Raw genomic sequence first — 24,668 nt, forward strand, 5'->3', positions numbered from 1 at the left:
ATAACAACAACAAAAAAGAAGGTACAAGTTATAACCTCAGTCTGGGGAAGATAGAGAAAGTTATAGAGGAGAAATGTAGACTCGGGACTTGAACTAGAAGTTTGCTAAACAGAAAAGAGAATATGAAACAATTCATTCATTCATCTTTCAAACATATTTGATGATCTAACAGTACCTAGCACAGAATACATGCTTGCAAATTCTACTATTTCTTAAAATCTAGATCAAAGTTTACTTGCTTCATGAAATCTCTTTACACCTCTAGGCTCATTGAACTAATTATGAAGACAAGTCATTAAATATCCTGATAGCTTTGGAGTCATATTGAGGCTCATAAAAATTATTACAGATAATCTCCCCCAAATTAGTGCTACTAGAAATCTGCATTTAAAAAAAGTTACTTGGAGACTTCTTCTTACATCCAATATGGAATAACAGAGACTGGTCTGGAGAAGCCAAGGTGGCCAGACTTCATAAAACAGAGTACCTGAAACAAGAGAGCTACACAAAGAGAGCTGCAAAGATCTGCAGGGAGCCCTCCTGGAGGATTAAGCTGAGCTTTGATCAGTATGTGCATGTGAGGAAACTACTACTGACCGAGGAAAGAACTAACAAAGATTAGTGGTAATAATTCTGTGTTCACACAAGTCCAGGGATAATGCTTATTCCTACCACCCACACTAGAAAACCTCATAATTCATAGTACACTGGGTAAAATACTCCAAGAGACTTCCCTCAGAATTTGGTTATTAGCCTTACATCGAGCACTGTTCTGGTCCCACAATTTTAAAAGTGAGGCCTAAAAGAACCAAACTGTGTCCCAGTAGAATTGGAAATGTTGCCTTAATGACTATATGTAGAAGTTAAAAAAAATATCTACCACCTAACAACATAAAATTCATAACACCTGGAATCCATTCAGAAATTAACATGAGGGGTGCCTGGGTGGCTCAGATGGTTAAGCCTCTTTCTTGAGCTCAGGTCATGATCCTTAGGTCCTGGGATTAAGCACCACATCGGGGTCCCAGCTCATCAGGGATCCTGCTTCTCCCTCTGCCTCTACCCCTGATTGTACTCTCTCTGTTTGCTTCTCTCTCAAATAAATAAATTAAAAAATATTTAAAAAAAAAGAAATTAACAGAAATGCCAAGAGGCAGGAAAATATGACTTATAATGAAAAGAAACAATAATCAATCAAAACTGTCCCCAAATTGATAAAATGTTAGAATGTTCAAACAAGAACAATAAAATAGTTATTGAAACTATTCCATATAACTTCCGTATAAAGCTAAGTAGAGGCCATGAAAGATATAAAAATGACCAAAATTAAATTTCTTAGAGATGAAAATTATAATATGTGAGATAAAAATGCACTAGATGGGCTTAGAAGCATATAAGACATTACAGAGAAAAAGATTACTAGGCTTGAAGATATCACAATAGAAACTGCATAAAATGAAATACAAAGAAAAAAGAGAATGTAAGAAAAATGAAAAGAGTATTACTGAGGTTATGAAGAGCACCAAACAGCATACTAAATGTGTATGTGACTGGAAGGGAGACAGAAAAAAAAATTAAAGAAATAATGGCAGAAAATCTTCCAAAGTTAATGAAAAACCGCAAACCCAGAGATGCAAGAAACTCAATAAACCCTTAATATAAGACAAAAGAAAACTACACCAAAATAAGTGTCAGATAAGCAATGGAAACAGTCTTAACTTACTTGCCACTAGGGGCATGTAAATTAAAAGCACAATAAAATACCACTGCACACCTACTAGAATGGTTAAAATTAAAAAAAAAAAAAAAAGACTGAATATTCTAAGGGTCAGTGGGGATATGGGGAAATCGGAACTCTCATACGCTGCTGATAGGAATGTAAACCAGCTCAACAGTTTGTCAAAGGTTAAATGCTTTGAAACAGATTTCTTTAAATTTCTTAAAAAGTCATACATTAACCTATCAGATGATATAGTCGTTCAACTCTTAGATATTTGCCCAAGATAAATAAAAGCATATGTCCATTCATGTCATTGTAGTTTTCCTTATAATCACTAAAACCTGGAAAAAAAATGTCAATGTCCATCGGTGAGTGGAGAGATAAACACCGTGGCGGATCCAAACAGACCACTACTCACGGACTGAAGACCGTCTTTGATAATTTACCATGAAATAAACATTTCGTTATTTATTTATTTATTTTGAAATGAACATTTTAAAACTTTGCATTTATTGATCCTCAACCTTTCACTTTCCATTCTGCATGCATCTACACACGATCGTCTTCCTTTGTTCCACATCATAATGAACTGAAGGTTGTCGACACCAGAAATCTAGTTTTTGTTCATACCGTCTCCTCCTAAATCCCCCCCCATATCTAACCCATTATCCAAATCACTTGATTTTACTCTCCCAATATTTTGCAGCCCTGCTTTTGTCTCCATCTTTACTAATACCACCCACAATCAGGCAATCATTACGGATTATTACCTCCTAATACGGCTCCCTGCATAAATTCTTCTACTTTAGTTTGTTTCACATTTCAACCAAAGTTATTTTCTCAGAATGGACATCGGGTCACATTAGCCCTTCTTAATGGCCTCTCATTACTCTTAGGAGACAGAACTTCTTACTCAGTTTAACCATCCAACCTAGGGAAATTTTTAGTAAAAAGAAGTTCATTTAATTGCACCAGGCCATCAGGTATAGATCAGGACTTTGCAGAGGCATCAGGAATATGCTGTCACACGATAAATAAGTCCCTTGGTTACCTGGCCCCTAATCTTTTTCTCTGGTCTCTTCCTTTTCCACCACATCCCCTCGGTCTCTCTTAGTCCCAGACACAGAGTCTTTTACTGTCTCCTCAGTATATTTCCTATAGTCAGGAAGCTTGCACGCATACAATTTCCTTTCTCTAGAAAACTCTCTGTCTCAACCTTTCATTTGTGAACTAGATATTTCAGAGGGTTATTTTAAGGATTCAGAGTTAATATATGTAAACCACTTTGTTCACAGCACTAAAGGTAATTGTTATTACTATCACAGCTACTATTATTACTTCTTCCTCTCTTTACTTGTATGTGTGTGTGTGTATAGAGAAAAAACCTTTATTAGGTAACAGAAAAAAAAAAAAAGATGGCCTTCTATGTAATAATTACCATCCAAAAAAGAACAGAATGGGAAATAACATCTCATAAGAACACCATTTGACGACAGTAATTAGTAAGATCTGGCTTAGTAGTCACAGACTCCTTTAGTGCTTTGTTTGGAAAACTCTTGATCTCTCCTTCAATTCTGAATGGTGCCCTTCCTGGATAGAGTCTTCTGGGTTGCAGGTTTTTTTCCCATTATTTTTTTTCTTTAATTTAAATTCAATTAATTAACATATAGCTATTATTAATGGAGAGTTTAGTGATTCACCAGTTGCATATAACACCTAGAGCTCGTTCCGTCAGGTGCCCTCTTTAATGCCCATCACCCAATTATCCCATCACCCCCCCCCACCTCCCTTCCAGCAGCCTTCAGTTTGTTTCCTATAGTGAAGAGTCTCTTGTGGTTTGTCTCCCTATCTGTTTTTGTCTTATTTTATTTCCCCCACCCCCACCCCCATGGTCCTGTTTTGTTTCTGAATTTCCACATTGGTCTGGAGAACGGTACGGAGGTTCCTCAGAAAGTGAAAAATTGAGCTACAGTACCAGCCAGCAACTGCACCTCTAGACGTTCACCCGAAGGATACAAACGCAGTGATCAGAAGTGGCAGCTGCACCGCAGCAAAGTCCACCACAGCTGAGCCATGGAAGAGCCCAGATGTCCATCAGCAGGTGAATGGATGCAGAAGATGTGGTATACACAGACAATGGAATATTACTCAACCATCAAAAACAATGAAATCTTACCACCTGCCATCGGAATTTCCTTCCCATTCAGCACGTTGAGCAGATCCCAGCACTCCCTCTGGCTTGCCAAGTGTCTGCGGAGAGATCTGCTTCTTCCATCCTCGTGTTCATTACATCAACCCTATCTCCCATCTCAGTTATTGTATTTTTTCATTTCTGATTTTTTTAACTCTTTTATCTCTGTGGTAAGGGCTTCCCTGAAGTCCTCCATTCTTTTCTTAATCCCAGAGAGTATCCTTAGGATTGTTGCTTTAAATGCTTCATCAGGCATGTTGCTTCTCTCTCTCTCTCTCTCTCTCTCTCTCTCTCACTTAGATCTCTGGCTATGACTTGATTTTGTTCTTTCATTTGGCACGAGCTCCTCTGTCTTGGCATTTTGTCTAAGTCTCTGCCTTCTTCTGGGTGCAAGAAAAAAAGTCTGTTTGTTTCCCACTTTGTGAGAAACGGCTTTATGAAGAGGAAGGCATAGTGCCGGGGGCCTGGCTCCCGAGCAAGCATCCCTGGTGTGTGCCACCCGCACGCTGCTGCTGCTGCGGTTGGCTGCTCCAGCCCTCAGAGGCTCCCCTGCCCGCCGTGGACAGCCTTTGGTCCCTGGCCCCAACGTGGCGAGTTTGGACTAGATGGGACCTGACGCCGCTCGTGAGATGGGGCCTACTTGTGCAAAGGGACCTGACGCTCCTGGCACCACAGCTGCAGCCCTGCAGAACTGTCTAGTCCGGGGACACGGTCTGTGCTGGGGTTTGGGCTGCTCTTCCGGGCAAGGGCCTCGTCCCACTGGGACTGAGGCAGGCCTGACTGAGAAAGGGGCACGGCCCCTGGTGGCTCTGTGCTGATGCTGAGGGCAAGGAGGGGAAACGGCGCCAGCCACTGCCCTTGCCCCGGAGAGCGGTCCCCCAGAGCCTCTGCTTCTCTGAGAACAAATCCTCTCTCCCAGGTGTGTCCCAGGCCTCTTCCAGGTCGCCGTTGCCAGGCCGCCTGTCCCCGGCCCGCTGGCCTCTCCTCCCCAGGAGCAGGGCAGTGCCCTGCGGGTCTGACTTCCCAGCCTCCAGGCTTTAGGGCCATGATGTGGGCAGGGGCCTGATGGGTCCGCTGGGGGGTCTCACGCGCTGAGCTTGAGGCCAGCTTCACCTCCAAAGACAGTCTCCCCGAAAGGGCTTCGCTGGAAGCGCGGTGGCGGCCTGCTGTGGTCCAGCGCTGCCTCCTGCTGACGCATCCGTGTCTCTGCTGAGCGCTGGGGCGACAGGGCACCAGGAGGCCTGTGTGCTCCTGCAGCTCTGCCTCTCGGAGGGGTACCCCCTCTCCCCAGTGTGCTGCATACAGGCAGTCCCGGTGGCTGTTGCCGCCGTGTGCCCCTGGGGGTCTCCCGGGGCAGGGCAGCCAAGCCCACTGACCTTTCGAATCTCGGCTTCAAGCCCTTCTGGCTCCGAGAGCTCACGGAAGTCAGCCCCTCTCTTTCCCAGGGGATGGCGCTGAGGAAATGTTCTCCTTGTGGGTTCCCCTGTGTCTCTCGGTGTCTCTCTTGCTCCCGCACCCTGGCTCCCCCTCCTCCCCAGCAGTCCTGGCTGCTTTCTCCCCTGCACCACCTCTCTGCCCTTCCTACCCTCTTCAGTGAGGCTTCTTTCCTCCCTTTAGTTGTGGAGTTTATGTTGTCAGTCTCCAGGCAGATTTCTGGGGTATTTAGGATGATTTAATAGTTTTCTCATTGTATTCCACAGACAAGCCCAGCCTGGGGACCTCCTACTTGGCTGTCATCCTAGCTCCTTAACTTGATTAACATCTACTTAGGTCCCCATCATCAGTTCCTCAGAGTCTCTTCCGACCTCCATGACTATTGACATATTCATTCAACAAATATTAATCGTGTGTCTTCTGTGGGCCAGGTAGGCCCCGTGCTAGGAATTGAGGATGATGGAGAGAAAACAACAACAAAATCTATCTTTTTTGAGCTGATATCTTAGTACAGGAGATGGACAGTAGATAAATAATAGGCTGTTATATAGTGATCGGTACTAGAGAAAAATAAAGGAGGGAAGAGATTAGAATACCAGAGATTTGAGGTTTCAGGTTAAAATAGGATGATCTGGGAAGAACTTACTGATAAAATTACATTTGAACCGGGATCTTAAGAAGATAAGAAAGTAAGACACTCTAAGTTCCTAATGAGTAAGGGACACACAGGGCTAGAGGGAGAGAGCGGTAGGGGCCCAGGGAATGGAATCAGGCTCACAAAAATCCCAAGTGTGGAGGTGAAAGGAAACCAGAGATAAAGAAGCAAACCAGACCATCGGGTCCCAGGAGCCAGAGGTGGGGTCTGGTTATAACAGCTACTTGTTACCCACACAGAATTACCTTGCCCTGAAAAGGAAGTAAGCCATTGAAGGTATCATCACTAGTCCTTACTCAGTGGTGATATCAACAGAGGTGTTAAAAGGATTCGGGTTCCTTGGTTGGCTTTTAATAAAAGGCCAACCCTACAAGCGCCCAGGGGCAGCTCTGTCGGGACCCCCCTCACTCCTGTAACCATGTTTAATGAGCTTCTACTGCTTTACTCACTCTCCTTTGTCCACGAGACTCATTCTTTGACTCCATGAGACAAGAACCTAGCTTCCGGCTCCACTAAGAGCAGTGCAGCAGAGAGAAGAGCGGTGCCAAGGTCCCAAGGCAGGAGAATTCCTGGCATGCTCAAGGAACTTAAGGCTGATGAAGAGAAACTAGGAACAGAGGGGGATTATAGTTAGGCAGGGAATGAGTTACTTTTGTTCTGATTTATACGGGAGGCCTTTGGGGCCCATCAGAGGGGTGACAGGATCTGATACACATTTTAAAAGATTCACTCAGGCTGCCTTGTTAGAATAGGCTGAGGGGAAAACCGCAGAAGGAAGACCAAATTACCCTCTTTTAGGCAAGGCACCATCTTCATAGCTCTTATCACAGTGACAATTTTATGTGTGTTTGTATGATTATTTGATTTCCTGTCTTTTCCACTAGACTATCAACTGTGAGGCTAAGAACTGTATGTAATTCTACTCACTGTTAAATCACCAGCGCCAAACATAGATCTTAATACAGATTCATTTCTCAATAACTGTTGAATAGTTGAGTAAAAGAATGAACGTATAGGATTATGTTCCAATTTTTAATTTCTTTAACAGATTGTAAGCTTCCAGGTGATATTTAAAGCTACATTTTATACTTTTTCAATTTCTATCACAACTAGCCAATAAGTACTCAATAAATATTTACCAACTTGATTTGCTCTTCCCTAGTCAACTCTTATGTCTTCTATAATATTCTTGAAGAAAAACTTGTAGAATAACAAAAGAAAACTTCTGAAAGTCAAGAAAAACTTTAAAAAGTCTAAAGAAGGAACATGAACTCTTAAGGTTTACATATTGCCAGAAACTATGAAACTCACACAAGGGAAAACCAATGATGGATTTTTTTTTTCCTTGTCTTTTGGGAAATAAGACTTGATAATAGAAGTTTATTTATAATCATAGTTGTAAAATTGCCTCTAGGAAAGCAATAATAATGGGGCAAGTTATCTTGTTTCCTTATAAATCCAATTTAAAATAAGAAAAAAACTAAACTAAAACTCGGTCATATTGTCAAAAATATACCGAGAGAACCAAAGCTACAGTCTTTACCACAAGCCTCAGTCCAGTTTACTAACACTGTAATATATAAATGTAAGCATTAATTGGCTGACTGAAATATGCAATAATGACACATTTTTGCATGTGTGCTTGGGAATACTTGATAAATTTTAAATACACAATAAATACATTATTCATTCTCTAGTGGTTCTTTGCTGGGCTGAAAGTATATAATGTTTTAAAATACCACACTCAGAAATAGTATTTAAACTGGGCCAATAATGGAGTCTTCACTATCTCTGATTACTTTTTCTTCTGTAAAGACACCTTCACTTGCAAAATTGCTGTTATGAGCTCTCTTTCACTATGTGTCAAATTCCCATTACTAAATCAAAACAGAACCTAATTTCTTTCCATGAACAATTTGTATGCAAATCATGGAGTACATGCAGCATTCATATAACAGAGAAATTCCAATGACTTTGCCTCCTTTCCAGAAATATCCTTCAATATGCCATGTTTTGGTCACAATTAGTGCAGGTTTAGAAGAAGGCATTTTGTGATTCTTTCATCACTGGACAAGCAATGAAGTAGAGACCTAAAACACACGTTTCAAATTGTTTTCATTTCCTTTAACCTATTTCTCAAGTATAAACTATGAACAACCCAAATAATTTTCCAAAGCTCTAGCAACATATAACCTATAGCTTAAGAGGCTGTGGAATGTCATTATTATCATTTAATTAAACACACCTTCCCCACCCTCAATTCTAATCAAATTAGAAAAAACAGTAAATATTATACATACATATGAATGTATAATATTCATATATATGAATATTCATATATGACTATATATGAATATATATATGAATTTTTCCCTCTCCATCTTGCATTTAACTGTGATTTTGATAATTTTCCTGCTAAGAATACTTTCAGTAATATCTATGAAATTGTATGAGAACTAGGGCAAATACCACAACATGCAACCTATGCAGGCACATAAGATCCCATGCTTAGAACAGCCCCATGCTTGTTTTAATGCTCTACTATTGCTATCTTGAAGTTATCTCTATTTTTTTAAACAAGGGGCTCCATATTTTGTTATTGTTGTTGAGACCTGCAAATTATATAATAAATGGTGTAAAAGAATAGTCCAATTTCATTCTTCTGCATGTGGATGTCCAATTTTCCCAGCACCATTTATCGAAGAGACTGTCCTTTTTCCAGTGAATAGTCTTTCCTCCTTTATCGAATATTAGTTGACCATAGAGTTGAGGGTCCACTTCTGGATTCTCTATTCTGTTCCATTGATCTATGTGTCTGTTTTTGTGCCAGGACCACACTGTCTTGATGACCACGGCTTTGTAGTACAACTGAAATCTGGCATTGTGATGTCCCCAGCTATGGTTTTCTTTTTTAACATTCCCCTGGCTATTCGGGGTCTTTTCTGATTCCACACAAATCTTAAGATGATTTGTTCCAATTCTCTGAAGAAAGTCCATGGTACTTTGATAGGGATTGCATTAAACGTGTAAATTGCCCTGGGTAGCACTGACATTTTCATAATATTAATTCTTCCAATCCATGAGCATGGAATATTTTTCCATCTCTTTGTGTCTTCCTCAATTTCTTTCAGAAGTGTTCTGTAGTTTTTAGGGTATAGATCCTTTACCTCTTTGGTTAGGTTTATTCCTAGGTATTTTATGCTTTTGGGTGCAATTGTAAATGAGATTGACTCCTTGATTTCTCTTTCTTCAGTCTCATTGTTAGTGTATAGAAATGCCACTGATTTCTGGGCATTGATTTTGTATCCTGCCACACTGCCAAATTGCTGTATGAGTTCTAGCAATCTTGGGAAATATCAGAAAGGGAGACAGAACATGAGAGACTCCTAACTCTGGGAAACAAACAAGGTGGAAAAGGAGGTGGGTGCGGGGTGGGGGTGACAGAGTGACGAGCACTGAGGGAGGCACTTGATGGGATGAGCACTGGGTGTTATGCTATATGTTGGCAAATTGAACTCCAGTTAAAAATAAAAAAAAATAAAAAATAAAAAAAGGCACATGAAAAAAAAAAGAAAAAATATATATAATAAATGGCTAGTCCAAGTAAATTGACTGCTCCAACCTTTAAGTAAACCAGCAATATAGAAATTTCTGAACAAGGAAGAAAGCAATAGGTGGAACTGAAAATCTTTAGATCCTAAGACAGTAGCTGAAGCAAATGATACAGCAACAAATAAGATAGAAACAAATGACCAAAAAACAAAAAAAAAAAAGTGATACTTTCATTGTTGTATTTTTAACAAATTTTTTTTTGTTACTGAGTTAAAAACAAATTTTTCAGTGCTACGGAAAATAAGTCCTAATCAGAATTGATCAAGAAAACATTTATCTTGAAAAGTTTTCAAAAAGATATTTTTCTTGCTTTTCCAGTTCTTCTGTAATAGATACTTAGTATTCTAGCCTTTTACCAAGGACAGATGAAAAACAGATAGTAGAAAGTATAATTTCAAAAAAAAAATTGTCTTATTGATGAGGAATCTTGGGCGTAACCTTAAAAATGAGAACAAAGCCAAATGTAGAAGTGGAAATACTAAAGAATATAGAGAAACAATGGACTTTCTTCTGTCAGCTTCTCTGAGGAACCATTCCATAGGTCTCTCTCTGGCTATACAGAAAATTGATTAAGAGCTCAGTTTTTGAAGTCAGCCAGTTTGGGTAAGAATTTAGACTCTGATATTTAATAGCTGTGTGATTTGGTGCCGATTGGCTCATCTCTGAGCCTCAGTTTCTTCAATAAGGTTATGTGATCATTAAATTAAATGGTATAATAATAAAATAAGCAAAAGACCTGATTAAAGAAAATCCTTCATAAATATTCATTTCCTTGGCTCTCAGGTTAGAGCATCAACTCTATCAATGGGGTAGAGAGGGCAGTTTCCTACCAGATAGTGTGGGCAGTGAGATGGCAGGGGACCCGAATCATGCCTGTTGCCACATTTCAAGGCAAAGCAAGTCTGGCTCCAATGGGCAACTCATTTATTGGGGCTGAATTTATGCAGAAAGCTCAGTAGTTGGGAGTCCTTAATGCACTAATACAATCCAGCAGGCAGATTATTATCCCTCAAGGAAAGAGTTAACCTCAATGACGCTTTAGAAGCCGGAATTGAAGGCTTAGAAAGAAGTCGGTCAAGATGGAGATAGGGAAGGAGGAGCCTAAAAAGGAGAGACCTGAAAATTGGTAGGAGGAAACTGGAACTTCAGGGCAATTTCAGACTGAGTCAGCCAGTCATTCCTCCACAAGTACCTAATGTCCACTCTGTACCAAGCCTAGGAGACAAATGCAGATCCCTGGTCCTGGATGTAATGAATTTATCGTCTAAAGTGAGAGACAAATAAGTATGTGATATCAACACAGTGAGGGAGCATGCTAGAGATAAACCTGGTGTTATGGGGCAAAGATGAAGCACTGAATTGGGGGAATGATTTTTCCAAAGACATAATGCCTGTATTGAATATTGCTTAGAAGGCTGTATAGGAGCTATCTAAGAGGAAGGTAAAAGAAGTTCCAAGCATATAAAGGCTATAGAAATACCAGGTTCTAGGTCCAAATTCTCAATTTCATAGGAAGAGACCAGGTGAAATGTGCCTGAGGCTATTTGAATGCTATCTGCTTAGATTCAGATTAGGTAGTCCTAAAGTAGAACTGAGTTTTCTCCTCCAGAGAAAACTCCAGAGAGCTCAGGTGGTTCGATGGGATGAGCTAGGAAGGCAGAAGCTAAGAAACAGAGGCAAGGAGAATAGGAACAATAACAGAGGAGACAGTAGCAAAGCTGGGAAATAAATAATCTCCGACTCTCATATTCATCCATTCCCCATTTTTCCTATTTGAAATAAACTTTTAATCAGTAATTAGTGAGTGGCCTAATATCCTAGTCTCTTCTTTTTCTAATCCTCCCATCTAGGTGATAATGAAGACAGAAGTGGCCCGAGAGGACCATTTGATAAGGATTAGCTTAAATGCTGCCAATTAGAAAAGAGTCTTGAATATTCAGAAATTGATCTGTTATTCGAATCTGTCCTCATTACATAATTTAAATTCCTTATGTTTATTTGGATTGAAAATGTATAAGACCTCATCACCATCTTTCAGTAAACCTGCAATGGCAGGAAGACCAGTCATAAATAACCTCAGTAGGAGACACCCTGTTTCTTTTTCCTTATGTTTTATTTGTTCTTAGCTCATCTCTACTGCAAGTCCATGAACCAATTCTGTGACAGCCTTGTATCTTACATAAATGTGTCTCCCTCGGTCCAAACCAGCCAATGCCATACACTGTAGGACATGTATATCTTAAGATAGGGGATCACTGAGAAGCTAGAAGGACCCCCAGCTTCTGGCCTCTTAGGCAGATGGCTACTCAAAACAAGTGAGATTGATGGTAATTTACCCTATTTTTAATAATCTATAAAAGAGAGGTTCCACAAGTTCTCTCCGTATTTACATCTCCCTCCTGACTTCCTTTTTTATGGCCATATGCTTCATAAATTAAAAAATAATAATAAATGAATGAATAAACATATGTAAATCTCAACACAAGAAGTATAATAATCATGTATCCCCAGAAAAGCTGTTCATCTTTTAAGAAAGCAAGGGAACAGAAAACTCATACAATCTTAATACATACAATATGAAATGGAAATCACAGAGGTTGTCAAAGGCTGTTAATTTTATAAAGTTAGAGAGGCAAAGATTCATAGTTTATCTTTCAATTCATGAGTAGGTCAGAATGCTGTGGAATTTGTAAATTCCTTCACAACACACACCTACACAATATATATTGTATATGTCATTTAGCAAAGACCTTAATGTAAGAAGCAGGGAATTTTCTGTGCACAACATTTCACTATTCAGAGGAGATGCTTAAACAAAGAGACCAAAATTTCATTTTCAGATCCGTGGCAAGACTCACTCCCATTTATAGGATAAAGAAATCTCAATTTTATCCAGATAACAGTATTTTCCTAATTATATTAAAAACAATTTATTGCCCTTGATACCTTCATAAAATGTCCCCTGGGAGCTTATTATGGAATGAAGGGCTTGCATCTACTTTTGTCATGTGTTAGGTATTATATCCTATGTTAATATATTTTTAGCTATTTTCATAGAAAAACTAAGGGGTATAACATATCTACTCCTAGTTCACTGGAACCAAGGGGACTTATAATTGGACTAATGACTTTTTTATTTTTTATTTATTTTTTTTACTGTGAAGGAAACTAAGTAATAATTTTAAAAAAGGAAAAAAAAAAAAAAAGAAAGAAACCTTCACTGTGTGTGTGATAGATTTTTTTCCCTGACAGCTAGAAGCCTACAACTTCTGAATTAATTTATCTAGTTATAAGAACTGAAAACTTATTAGAATAATTCAGTATCACTCCTAAATTGCTCCACATTTGTGAAAGAAGAACAATGATTAAAAGTTATGTTTTTGAATATCAAATAGCTCTAAATTTATTACTGTATAGCATAGTTCAAAGACAATGAATCTTGCACCTGGAGATTAATTACAGAAAAAAAAAAAAAAGACTTTAGCCAACAATAAACTAATCTACAATTTGAAATCTCTATCCTGAAAAGATACAATGTTTAGCAGGGGATGAAGGGATTCAAAGTTGTCCTAAAAGTTAGACCTGTTTTGTTTGTAAGTAACAATAGAAAGGACAGGAAGATGGTAGAGACTCTACACTTGGCTACCTTTTATCCTCTGAGCTAGAAGGAGATGCCCCATCCCTGAAGCTAAGGGAATAAGATGGATCACGTCACAAAATTAAAATAGGAGGCGTGGCAGATATGTATGGGCTAGAAAGGAGAGTTGATTTTTCATGATGCTACATGAGTCAGCTATCTCCTTAGAAGTTACTCAGAATTAGTTTAGGGAAGGAGCATCTGGGAATGGTATCAGCAAGATGGTAGAGTAGGAGATACCAAGTTTTGTCTTCCTGCTTCCCCAACCCCCCTAATAAAATCAATAAAATCAATAAAAAAAAAAAAAACAATGAAAACCCCACAAAGCCCAAAGAGCTATCCATGAAGGAAGGAAAATAGCCCTGGAAGGGCCCAAGAGTTCAGTTAAGAACCTAGAAGCAAAGTAGGTTAAAGGCTATCAGTATCAGGCCTACAGAGAATGCCACCATGGTCTCCAGTGTTTATTTATTTTTTTTGTTGTTGTTGTTGTTTTAAGATTTTTATTTATTTATTTATGAGAGACACAGAGAGAGAGAGAGAGAGAGAGAGAGAAAAGCAGAGAGAGAAGGAGGCTCCATGCAGGGAGCCCGATGCAGGACTCAATCCCGGGACTCCAGGACTACAGCCTGGGCCTAAGGCAGGCGCTAAACCACTGAGCCACCCTGGGATCATCCGGTCTCCAGTGTTCTGCACCGCAGAGGGCTCCAGCAGCCTTTGCTCTGAGAATCTCGACAGCTTTTGAAGCTGAGGGCACCATAGACTCCCATGGCTTTCAGAGAGGGGGACCCCATAGTGTTTGCTGGTGTGGACTTCAGTGGCTGGCACCACAAAGGACATTAGTAGCTTTGGCCACCAGGGTAACCAACAGCCACTGTCACTGAAGACAGTTGGAGGGGAAGTGGGTGGGAGGATGGGGTAACTGGGTGATGGGCATTAAGGAGGTCACATGATGTGATGAGCACTGGGTATCATATGCAACTGATGAATAACTGAACTCAGCATCTGAAACTAATTATGTACTATATGTTGGCTGACTGAATTTAAATTTAGGAAAACAAAATTTCAATTAATTAATTAAAAATGGGCAGAAGAAAAAAAAAATGGGCAGAAGACCTTAATAAGCACCTCACCAAAGAAGATATACAGATGTAAAAAAAAATATGGAAAGATGCTTCATATCATATATAATATCCACAAATTGGATAAATAAATAAATTCCTAAGAATATGCAATATATCAAGACTGAATATTGAAGAAATAGAAAATCAGAATGGACCAATAATGAAAAGAATGGAATCATAATTAAAGCCTCCCAATAAATGAAAGTCCAGGACCAGATTGCTTCACTGGTGAACTTCTATTGAATATTCAAAGAATTAATACCAACCCTTCTCAAACTCTTCCAAAAAAGCAAAAGAGGGAAGATTTCTAAACTAATATTATGAGGCAAACATTACCCTGATACCAAAACAGACAAGGACATTAAAAGAAAAGAAAATTATAGCCCAATATCCCAAATGAATATACATGCAAAAGTCCTCAGCAAAACACTTGAAAGTCTGATTCAATAGCATGCTAAAATCATCATAGTGGGATTTATGGCTTAGATGCAAGAATGGTTCAACATACACAAATCCATGAATATGATACACCACATTAACAAAATAAAGGACAAAATTCAGATGATCCTATCAGTTCATGTAGAAAACACATCTGACAAAATTTAGTGTCCCTTCCCTATAAATCCCTCAGTATTTACATAGTGAGGGACTGTATCTCAAAATAAAGGCTATATATGACAAGTTTACACCTAACATCATACTCAATGGTGAAGGGCTCCAGGTTTTTCCTGTATGAAAACAGGAAACAAGACAATAAGACAAGGATGCCTACTATGGCCACTTCTGTTCCATGTAATAGTGGAAGTCCCACCAGAGAAATTTAGCAAGAAAAATAAATAAATAAAGGGCATCCAAATCAGAGAGAAAGAAGTAAAATTGTCTCTCCTTGTAGATGACATAATCTTATCTAGAAAATCCTAAAATCTGTTAGAAAAAAATAAATAATTCAATAGAGATGCTTGATACAAAATTAACATGCAGAAGTCAGTTGTACAAAAATCTGAAGATACAAATGAATGCAAAGATATCTCCTGTTCATGGATTAGAAGAATTAAAGTTCTTAAAATGTCCATACTACCCAAATAAGTATACAAATTCAATATAATCCCTATCAAAATTCCAAGCAACAAAAATAGAAAAAAGCCCAACTTATATGGAAACTACAAAAGATCCCAGATAGCACTCACTTCAGCAGCAAATATACTAAAATTGGAATGATACAGGGAAGATTAGCATGCCCCTGTGCAAGGATGACATGCAAATTTGTGAAGCTATTCAGATTTTTAAATATTGAATCACGATGTTGTACACCTGAAACTAGTATCACACTATCTGTTAATTATACTGGAATAAAAAATAAAAAAATTAAAAAAAAAGAGCCCAGTCCCTAAAGTAATCGTGAGCAAGAAGAATAAAGTTGGAGGCATCACATGTACTGATTTCAAATTATATTACAAAGTGATAAAAATCAAAACATATGGTACTAGTTTAAAAACAGATATTTAGACCATTGGAACAGAAGAAAGAGCCCAGAAATAAACCCATGCATATGTATTCAACTAATCTTTGACAAAGTTGCCAAGAATATACAATGTGAGAAGGATAGCTTCTTCAATAAATGATGTTGGGAAAACTAGGGAAAAAATTGGATATTTACTTTATGTTTCACACAAAAATCAACGGAAAACAGATTAAAGACTTAAATATAAGACCTAAAAACCATAAAATTCCTAGAAGAAAACATAGGGGAAGACCACCTTGACAATGTTCTTGGCAATGATTTTTTTTTTTCTTTTTCTTTTTTGGATTTAACACCAAAACAACAAAGAACAAAAGCAAAAACAAATGAGGGGGGTTATATGAAATTTAAAAGTTTTTGCATAACAAAAGAAACAACAAAATGTAAAGGCAATTATGGAATGGGAGATAGTATCATCAAAACATACATCTCATAAGAGATTAATATCTAAAATATATAACTCATACAACTAAATAGCAAAATATCTAAAAAGTCAATTTGTTTTATTATTTATTTTATTTTATTTATTTATTCATGAGAGACACAGAGAGAGAGGCAGAGACATAGGCAGAGGGAGAAGCAGGCTCCATGCAGGGAGCCTAATGGGGACTCAATGCCCTGACCCCAGGATCAGGACCTGAGCTCAAAAGCAGATGCTCAACCACTTAGCTACCTGGGAGCCCTTAAATAAGTCAATTCGAAAATAGGCAAAGGACTTAAACATACAATTTTATAAAGAAGACACAAAAATAGTCAACATGTGCATAAAAGATGCTTGATATCACTAATCATAAGAAAAACTCAAATAAAAATTATAGTGAGATATTACCTAATGCCTGTTAGTATGGCTACTACCAAAAGTCAAAAAAGCAAGTGTTGGCAAGGATATAGAGAAAGGGGAGTTCCTGTACACTATTGGTGAGAATGTAAACTGGAATAGTAATTATAGAAAACAGTATGGAGTTTCCCCATAAAATTAAAAATGTAACTATCAGATGATCCAGCAAGCTCACATATGGGTTTCTAGCCAAAGGAAATAGTCGCTCTCAAACTGGTATCTGCACTCCCAGTTCACTGCAGTGTTATTCACAGTAGCTAAGATACAGAGACAACAGTGCTCATCAACAGATATATGAAATATGATATTTACATATGTAATGAAATATTATTCAGCCTTAGAGAAAAGAAAAAAAAGGAAATCCTGCCATTTGTGACAATGGGTGCACCTAGAAGACACTCTGCTAAGTGAATTAGGCCAGCCACAGAAAGACAAATATCGCATGATCTCACTTATACATGAACTTAAAAAAAATTGAACCCAAAGTACCAAAGGGTGGAGTGGTGGTTACGGGGGCTGAGGCATTGGAGGAAATGGGAAGATGTCGTCCAGCGAGTGAAAACTCTTGGCTTGGCGAGGTGATGAATACGTTTTGGACACTTAATGTTGCAGCGTGATGACTATAGTTAATAATAACGTATTATACACTTGAAATGTGCTAAAAGTGTAGATCTCAAGTAATTTTCACCACAAAGAGAATTATAAGTATGTGAGGTGATGAATGTGTTAATTAGCTTGAGTGTGGTAATCATGTAAACAATGCATATGTACAGTCAAAACATCATGTGCACTGTAAACATATACGATTTTTGTTTGTCAATAATACCTTAATAAAGCTGAAAAAAAATCTGCATGGCAGGACCTGCAGTGGGAGCCCACTTGGCCTCTTGCAAAATGACTGCTTCCAAAGTAGCAAAACAGAGACTTGGTGACATATTGCTCAAACATCTGCGGCTGGTAAGCATCTTTTCAGAACTTCACTTCCGATTTAAACGCTATGCTGTCCAAAATTCAGTCATATTTCACCCCCAAATTGATAATGTTAGTTGTCTTGTTATTTTATGTATATAATTTTTATGAGTGTTAATAAAAACTAATGAAATAAAAGTAGTAAAAATGTATCAATATTCTATATTCAGATTACTTTGCATGTGTCTGTAAATTCTTACTTTATTCAAAAGACACTAAAGCAATAAGTTGTATCTGATTCATTACAAGTATTATGTAAGCAAGAACTTGGTTTCTGAATGCCAACCTGGCAACTTTCATTTAAAGAAAAACTTTGGCCTCATTTTCAAAGTGTGATGAATAAATGTGCATTTATATGTCAGATTAAAACAAAATATTCAACTTGGTGTGTATTTTTAATATGAGTTCTCTCTTTTACCAATGTTTTTCCAATTAACCAATTAAATCTGGGTCCTGATTGCTTAAGATAACAGGGCTTTCTAATGTCTGAACAATGCATTACCTAAGCTGCCAAGAGTACTGCCCGGCTAACAGCACAGCCCTCAGCTATCTGCCTCTCTGGAGGTTTCCCTTGGCTAACAAGAGCGGCCCTGCCACCAGAATCTAATGACCAGTTATTTTGCCAGTATAAAAGCCCAGCCTCCTCATTCCAACTTGGAAAGCTCTCAAAGGTCAATCCCAGTTTTGGAGCTCTCTGTGGGATTGACTGAGCTTTTATCGACACTACATCACAGTCCAATTTCTCCCCAGCTGGGTCCTGCTTCCTCCCCTTCCCTATTGGTGTTGATCCTGAAGGCATGGTCCAATAAACATCCTGATCCTTCACGTCAGTGTGAGTCGGCTGCTTGGGAGTCCTGCAATAGGCTTCTACAGGGCTTTCACTTTAATCGTTTTTTTTTTAATTATTTATTTATTTATTTATTTATTTATTTATTTATTTATTTGAGAGAGAGAGAGAGAGAGAGAGAGAGATAACAACAGAGAGCAGGAGCTGGGGGAGCAGCAGAAGGAGAGGAAGAAGCAGACTCCCCACTGAGCAGGGAGCCGGACATGGGGCTCGATCCCAGGACCCTGAGGTCATGACCCGAGCTGAAGGCAGATGCTTAACCAACTGAGCCACCCAGGTGCCCCATTTTAATTGGTTTTAAAGAGCATCTAACCACTTGCAGTCAGCCTGAAGACAGCCAAAGTTGAAGATTTGACTTAAAAAAAAATTCAGAGATATGGTCCCTGCTTTCTTTCTCTTTCCCACTTCCCAATCCTCTTTCCATTCCTCCTCCTCTTGTGGAGGCACACAAAAAGGGATATCTGATAGCCTAATTCAGTACACCACAATTTTCATTATATCTCATATATATCTCATATAATATACTACATCATTATAATTAACAGCTATAATACAGTAATAGTTACTGCTGCAATAAATAGGCCCAGAAGTTTATGTTTCAGACCCAGGAGACGTTCATTTCTTGCTCATTTACTAGTCATCATTAAGTAAACAAGTTGATATGGAGCCTTCTTCCACACAGTTATTTAGAAATTTCTGCTACTTTCACCAAATGTTTTCTAAGATTCCTCTGAGAGATGGCTTCATTCCAGTCAATGAGAAAGAAGAAAAGTACAGGAAGGAGGAGCTGTGGAGGGTTTTGGAGGCCACACTTGGAAAATGGTGTCCCTCGCTTTCATTGAGTGTTCAGTTGTGAGGCCAAGCCAAAATGCAAGCAACACTGGGAAATGCAGTCTTCCTGAGCAACAGGAAGGAGAAGAGAACATAGATTTGGGTGAGCAACTCTGCCACACTAGGGTCGTCCAGAAGCTTCATCTCCTAGGACACAATGGGTCAATTCTCTGCACTCAAGTCTTTTTCTGGGACTTGCAACTGATCTATGGATTTGAACTCTTCTTTTGTTAGACTCCCTCTGTAAATGAACATTTAATGTGACTGATGCCATTGATTTTTATGTTCTTATAATTTACAAAGAGCCATATATGTTTAATGTTCCATATGCAAACACATGTGATATCATCCCCACGATCAAGGTAATGGACTTATCCAACACCTCTCAGAGTTTCCTGAATATGACACCAGAAGCACAGGCAGCAATAGCAAAAAGAGACAAGTGGGCATACATCAAACTAAAAAATTTCTTCATGGCAAAAGAAACAATCAACAAAATGAAAAGACAATCTACAGAATGGGAGAAAATATTTGCAAACCATATGTCTGATAAGGGACTAATTTCCAAAATATAAGGAACTCATCCAACTCAACAAAGAAAACAAGCAATCTATATTAAAAATGGGCAAAGGACTTGAACAGACATTTCTCCAAAGAAGACATATATACAGCCAACATGAATATGAAAATATGCACAATATCATTATCAGGGAAATACAAATCAAGATCATAAGATATTATTTCACACCTGTTAGGATAAGCTATTATTTATTTTAAAAGGTGTTGGTGAGGTTGTGAAAAAAATAGGAACCTCTATACACTGTTGGCAAAAATGTAAAATGGTATAGCAGTTACGCAAAACATTACGGACATTCCTCAAAACAAATATTAAAAAGGTAAATACCAAATGATCCAGCAATAACACTTCTGGATATTTCAAAATAATTAAAATCAGGATCTCAAAGAGATATTAGCACTCCCATGTTTATTGCAGGATTATTTACAATAGCCAACACATGGAAACAACCCAAGTGTCCATCGAGAAATGAATAGACAAAGAAAATGTGATAATGAATACGGTAAAATTTATTTAGCCTTAAAAAATTTTTGCCATTTGTAACAGGATTCATGAACGTGGAGGACATCATGCTACGTGAAGTAAGTGTCACGGAAGGACAAATACTGCATGATTCCTTTTATGTTAGGTAACTAAAACAGTCAAACCTTTTTAGGTAGGGAATACAATAGTGGTTGTTGGAGGCTGTTAGGTGGGGGAAATAGGGAGTTGTTCAGCAGGTATAAAGTTTCAGTTGTGCTAGCTGAATAAATTCTAGAAGCCTGCTATACAATATACTGCCTATAGCTAACAGTACAGTTTTGTATACTTCAAAATTTGTTAGGAGGATAGATTTCATGTTAAAGGTTCTTACCAAACACAAGACAAAACAAAGAGAATGTGTATGGATTTTATAGATAGTCTTATCTTAAACAGGATTCCTGTATACATTTCCATAAAAGGTACAATCACACATTATCAGCATATTTATGATGAATAAAGGACACAGAACCTGCATAAATCAATATGAGTCTCGGTACTGGGCTCTTCAGCTACATTTATCCCTCCCAACAACATAAAAAGTAAATTCTGTTATAATGATTATGTTAGAAAGAAATTTAGGGTAAGAGATAACCACCCCACCCCACCGCAGTGCTAACTACGTAGTGAACAGCAAAATTGAGATTTAAACAGGGACGCCTGCCTTCAGCCCAGGGCAGGATCCTGGAGTCCTGGGATCGAGTCCCACATCGGGCTCCCTGCGTGGAGCCTGGTGCTCCCTCTGCCTATGTCTCTGCTGCTCTCTCTGTGAGTGTGTCTCTCATGAATAAATAAGTAAAATCTTTTTTAAAAAATTGAGATTTAAACCTAAATTTTCTTGACTCCAGAGCATACTTACTCTTTTAATCAATAGGTATACTGGCTCATGACTGATGTCTGCTAGAAACTGGAACAGGAGTAGTGAATTATCATGCTCAATTCTCTTCCAGCACCTTAGTAGAAATATGATCTTTACTAAACACAGAACACCAAAGCTTTCAGTTTAAGATTCCAGGGCTCTATATTCTTCTCTAGGCACTCTCCCGACTTTCACTTTGCTCTCTGGCAAATCATTAAGGTACTTCAGTCTTCACCTCTAATACTGAATGATAATTCTGTAATTCCACTCATGGAGTTTCTATGAGGAACAGTAACAAACATTGGCTGCAGGGCAGGTATGAGTTATGTTTAAAGAAAACCCTTATAAAGCTGAGATGTGATATAGCTATTTAAATACACTGTAAAATATATGGCTTTGTGAATGTGTTAGGTTTTTTAAAAGTCATTTTTTTCACAGACACAAAAAAACAAGTCTTTAGGTACAACAGTCTAGATTTAATGCATCTCTGGCCAAGTAGTCTTTTCAGAGATGTTTCTCTTTCTTACCATATCCCTAGATGTCCAAGGGGTTGTTCAGATTTCTGTTTCTTGTACATTATGACAGATCAATTTAATCCAGTCCACAGAATTGATAAGGCAAAGAAGATAGTTCTGCAGTCATAGAGTGAATTCAAAATGGAAACAGAATTGCAAGTTATAAAATTAGAGAGTTTGAATACTTTTTGAGTGTGAAGAAAAAGAATTAGGTGTTTAAGAAGGGTTTTTTTTTTTTTTAATTTGAGAGAGAGAGAGAGAGAGAAAGAGAGCATGCACATGAACCAGGGGGAAGGGCAGAGGGAGAGGAAGAAGCAGACTCCCCGCTGAGCATGGAGCCAGGCCTTGCTTACCCCCTGAGCCACCCAAGCACCCTAGATTTTTCTTTAAATGTCATTTGGTACATATTTAACTTAACATATGTTGGTGCCAGTAAATAATTCAACTTAATACAATATAAAAAATATTGGATTTTCACTCCATACCTGACATATAAATTTCACCATAAAAGAACCACTACTTCCCTATCTGGCATCTTTCAAAATCCCTTTATTTTAAACTTCAAAGTTTGGACAGAAGTGCTTGTATTTCCACACATATATCATGATGTTTTTTAAACTACTTCTCCCATCTTGAATGTTCCCATATCTAATAAAGTGACTCAGTTTCTCATCTATACAATGAGGATAATAATATCACCTATCTTGTGGGTTTATTATGAGAATATAAAGAGATAATCAATGTGAAGTGCTTAGAAAATGACTGGTGTATTAAAAACACTAAAAAAAAAAAAAGTTTTCACAGATAGAGAGCTTAATCTGTGTTATATTTTACTTCCTAAGAGTTTATCCAATGACATACTATTGGTACAGAAATCTACTGTATCAAAAAATGTCTTTTGAAATTGCTAAAGTCTACTCATTTGATATATAACTTTGTAAAATATTGGGTTCACACTAGCAACCTGACAAAATAGCAAGATAAACAGGATTACACACATATATATTGATAAATTATCTAAGCATAAAATAAACCTCAATGTTTTGTCATAAAGGTGTAAAAACCAGTAAGCATCCAAACACATAAGGTCATCACTAGTCAGCACACCTCAGGTTAGAAGCTATTACATTTATGGTGACAAGTAATTGGATATGTTTCACAAAATCAAAAATTTAAGAGGTTCTTTATGTCTGTGTTTTTCCCCTCTAAAGAACAGGACCACACTCTGTCTCTTTCCACGTCTGATATGTTTCAGAAAGAATAATATCAAGTCTTAATTTAAAATGAGTGATGTAGTACAGAGTTTTAGACCATATATCTCTTCAAAGCTGTCAGTTTCCTTTCACCACTTTTCCTATATTCCAAAAACAAGTTTAAATTAAACATAGATCAACAATAAATCTGCCAGCTGCTGTCTTATTTATGGCACTTTTAGAAGAGATACTGATGTTCTTTTATAAGCCAAAATGGACACTTTCTGATACCTTCAGATTTAAAATTAAAACATCTAAAATATTTTAAAGAATTTTATTAGCCATGATGTGGATGTGTCTATTATTTTGCTGATTTTAGTATTATTACTTTATGTGTCCCCTATAGAAGTACAGGAGAAGAGCCTCAGTTTTCATGGCCCAAACTTGATAGACTTAAAACTACAATATGATTTGAAGACTTTAAAGGAGACAAAGCTACAGTTGAGGATGCTTTAGCCAAATACCTAGGACTTGATCTATTCCCAGATGTGTGGTACCTCTAAAAATGTAAATGATTAAAAAAAAGCTGAATGATCAAAAAGTTAGAATATACAGTAGGATAAAAATTATAATAATCAAACTACAAATTATATTTAATTTGTGCATTTGTATTTAAATGCAACATACAACACATGGCCATATTACTTGGAAATGTTTATTTTCAAAATTGTATAAATGACCTACAACTCACTTACAATCATGCATCACTATTTGTACTATCTGACATATTTTGGTGTTTGAGTCTTTGTGGTACCAGTATGAGGTTGTCTGCTGTATGTGTCTATTTTCTATTTTTTGAATAGGTACATCTATTGTAGTTATCTATGCCTACTTCACCACTGCATGCTGGATGTGTAGGAGGCAGACAACTTATCTCTTTATTTCACAGGAATCCATTTGAGATCACCCATAGCAGAAGTACCAGACTCAAGAATTCTCATCCACACTTGAACCTGATTTATTTGATAAGATCCTACAATTTGAGCATGATGTCAGAATAGAATGTGGCTTTTGGAGGGAAATTGGAGTTAACTCTATTTTGAATATGGGATAAAAGTAAGGAAATGACCAAAAAAAGACCCATACTTGTAATATCACAGAAATAGACAATCTGATTTTAAAGTTTATAATGAATGTAATAGGTCAAAAATGGCAATGAAAAACTTAATGGTGGGGGATTCCCAAGTGGCTTGGTGGTTTAGCATCTGCCTTCGGCCCAGGGCGTGATCCTGTTGTCCTGGGATCAAGTCCCACATCAGGCTCCCTGCATGGAGCCTGCTTCTCCCTCTGCCTGTGTCTCTGCCTCTGTGTGTGTGTGTCTCTTATGAATAAATAAATAAAATCTTAAAAAAAAAAAGAAAAACAATGATTTTTTTAAATTAGCACATTTATACCCCTTGATATCAAAAGTCATTATAAAGCTTTAGCAATGAAAGTGGAGTGTTTTTAACATACAACAAACAAATAGAACATTAGGATAGGGTAAAGTGTTTAGAAATAGACCATCCATATTCAGACAATTAATTTTTGACATAAAACAAGACAGAACAAATGGAAGTTCAAAATATGTT

The 24,668-nt window shown here is 37.8% G+C and overlaps 1 protein-coding gene and 1 non-coding gene across 3 annotated transcripts in view; one reads left to right on the forward strand and one right to left on the reverse strand.

The window, feature by feature from the left end:
* The window catches only part of LOC121487663 (serine/threonine-protein kinase TNNI3K), a 282,331-nt gene that overhangs the window by 206,638 nt on the left and 51,025 nt on the right, over nucleotides 1-24,668 (reverse strand). The gene's annotated exons all lie outside the window — the stretch shown is intronic.
* On the forward strand, nucleotides 15,554-15,655 carry LOC121488462. The gene has a single exon (XR_005987090.1). It is a non-coding gene; the product is annotated as a U6 spliceosomal RNA (small nuclear RNA).

Source organism: Vulpes lagopus, chromosome 3 (genome assembly GCF_018345385.1).
Source record: "Vulpes lagopus strain Blue_001 chromosome 3, ASM1834538v1, whole genome shotgun sequence".
Taxonomy (NCBI): domain Eukaryota; kingdom Metazoa; phylum Chordata; class Mammalia; order Carnivora; family Canidae; genus Vulpes; species Vulpes lagopus.